Genomic DNA, 3,142 nt, shown 5'->3' on the forward strand with positions numbered 1-3,142 from the left:
CGCACGCGCACGACCCGGCGGCGCGCCGGCGCTTACGCGTGTCTGGCCCTGCCTCCCACCCCCAGAAGCGTCCTCCTCCCTGAAGCGCCCCGGTGTGAGCGCTGGGCGGGACAGTCAGCCCAGAGGGACTGGTGAGACTCACCCGGCAGAGATAGGAGGTAGCTAATTTTAATAATGACTGTATTCATGCATCATCCGGTCGGTGTTGGCTGTCAGGTGGCACCCTGGGGACCGAGGCGCGCCCAGTCCTGGAAGAGCCTAGCTAGAGTCCGATAGATAGTGCCGTGGCGAATGAAATGCCGTAATCGAGATGCTGTGCGACCCCCCTGCCAGCCCTTCCCCGCGGGTGGCGGGGCCAAGGGGAGAGGGCAACTTTCTGGAGCCTTCAGTCATTTGAGCACCGCTCTAGGTGCTGGGGTCACAGTAGTGGCCAAAACCAGCAACTTCCCTCCCACCCAGCTCTCTAGATGCCTGGATGGTGAAAAGAGTCGGCATTTAGGTACTTAGAGTTATTGAGGGGAAGTGACTAACCTTAATGGCACCATTTCTTGACCTGTTTTCAAGTCTTTTAGCCATCAGGTACAACTTGCTTTTTAATTCTACCACGCACTGCTACTCATCCATTTGTGTTTGATGTGTGTCTACGATGGACCCACTCTGTTCTAGGTGATTGGAAACAATGGATTGAAATATGGCTCCTCTTTTGATAGATCCTACACTAATATATTAACCTTTATTTTAGACTCAGTTCATTCCTCTCCTTCCCTCTCCTCCCTTTTTCTCTCCTCTGAGCCCCATTCTAAACCTGTCTTTATCACTCATATAGCACTCAGATTCTCAGTCTTGTGTAATTGTTATAGCATTTTAATAAACATTATTGAGTATCTTTCCAGCTACACAAGAAGGTCCTCTGGGATAGGGATAGTATCTTCTGTAATTTAGAGAGGGGAAAGCCACGTATAAATTCTTAAGCATAGTAATAACTAATAAATTATTTATTATGTTTGATCCAATTCATAAAATATTTTAGGAAAGACCAGAACATATAAAAAACATTTTTACAGGAATTAATGGTTGTTTCATGAAAGGGCCATATATGCAAAGTGACCTCCAAATGCAGAAGGAGCTGAGAAACTAAAGAATGAGGCAGACAAATCCAGCTTGTCAGTAAAAGGTGATTTATTAGGGAACTTATGGACAGAAGCATGTTCTTGGACAGCAGCAAGACAGGTAAATCTCTGCTGTTACTCGCGCAGACCAAGGTTGTTTTGACCTAACAGCAGGTAAGTAAGTATGTGCTCTGATATAGTTTGGATGTTGTCCTCTCTAAATCTCATGTTGAATTGTGATCTCCAGTGTTGGAGATGGGATTTGATGAATTTCTCATGAATGGTTTAGCACTATCCCCTTAATGATGTCCTTGCAATAGTAAGTTCTTGTGAGATCTGGTTGTTTAAGAGTGTGTGGAACCTACCCCTCACTGTCTTGCTCCTACTCTAGCCATGTAAGATGCCTGCTCCTGCTTTGCCCTCTGCCATGAGTAAATGCTTCCTGAAGCCCTCCCAGAAGCCAAGCAGGTACCAGCAGCATGCTTCCTATATAGCCTGCAGAACCGTAAGCCAATTAAACTTCTTTTCAGGCCAGGTGTGGTGGCTCACACCTGTAATCCCAGCACTTTAGGAGGCCAAGGTGGGCAGATCACGAGGTCAGGAGTTCAAGACCAGCCTGGCCAAGATGGTGAAACCCCGTCTCTAAAACATAAACAAACAAACAAAAAAAACACTTTTCTTTAAAAAATTACCCAGTCCCAAGTATTTCTTTTTTCTTTTTTCTTTTTGATGGAGTTTCAGGCTGGAGTGCAGTGGCTCAATCTTGGCTCACTGCAACCTCTGCCTCCCAGGTTCAAGAAATTCTTCTGCCTCAGCCTCCCGAGTAGCTGGGATTACAGCTACCATGCCTGGCTAATTTTCTGTAGTTTTAGTAGAGACAGGATTTTACCATGTTGGCCAGGCTGGTCTAGAACTCCTGACCTCAAATGATCTGCCTGCCTTAGTTCCCAAAGTGCTAGGATTACAGGCATAAGCCACTGCACCAAGCCATATTTCTTCATAACAAAGAACAGCCTGTCACATGCTCTTATACAAGGAATGATAGATAAAGTAGAAAATTTGGAGGCTTTCCCAAAACTGGGGTTACTCAGAAATCGACATGGTGGATTAGCATCCAAGATGGATTTACTTTAGCCTCCACGATAGTGTTGCCAGACACTTGTAGTGTGTTTGCAGAAACTGATCCTCTACTGAAATACCCTAGCTTGGCTGTGGCGAATACATTTTAAACAATCCTGCCAACTCCCATTTTACCCACCCTGAGCTATGTAGGGCATTCTGTTCTGAGAACTTTGTAGTCTGAGACACCTGGCATCTTTGTAACCAATTTTCTGAGAAACAGGTCCCACTGGCCCATACATCCTGTGCCTGCAACTGTGTAACTGCCTTTCCCACATCCTGAGTGAAAAACAACTTTAAATAGAATTTTGTTGTTATGAACCCCCTCAACCTGCTCCTTCTGCTTCTGTAATAATCTGCGTACTGGCCCCTGACCCTAAACTGATAAAAAATGTTGACTGCCCTTTGTTCTGGGCTGAGAGGTTTGAGCATTAGCTGACTCTGGGTCACAGACGCGGGCATTAAAATGGACTCTCAACAAACTCAGAGCGTGGTGCTTCTGTTTAAACTCACATGGGTAAAACACTACAATCCCACTTCTTAGTGTTTGTTGAGAACCCTAGTGCCTGGAACACAGTCCAAGCCCAGTGGTACTGAGTCCAGTAATGAAACCCTAGGATTTTGCAGCAACTCCTGCAGCACTTTGGTCTTTATGGACCTGGAGTCTGCTCTCAAAGATGCTTGTGCCTGCTGAACAATTTAAAAAAAAAAAAGAGAGAAAGAGACCATTGATCCAATGCTAGAGTTTATGCAGCAACCAACAAGCAGTGCATAGGACTGTAGGACTTCATGCTCTTCCTTAACTCTAGGAGTAGCTCTGGCCCAGGCTTCACCTTGCTGCTAATGAAGGAGTCATCTTCAACAGTGGCAAGAAGTCCAAGCTAGAATTGGGCATTCACCCATCCCCTGGGTGT

Source organism: Cebus imitator, unplaced genomic scaffold (assembly GCF_001604975.1).
Source record: "Cebus imitator isolate Cc_AM_T3 unplaced genomic scaffold, Cebus_imitator-1.0 Scaffold0, whole genome shotgun sequence".
NCBI lineage: Eukaryota > Metazoa > Chordata > Mammalia > Primates > Cebidae > Cebus > Cebus imitator.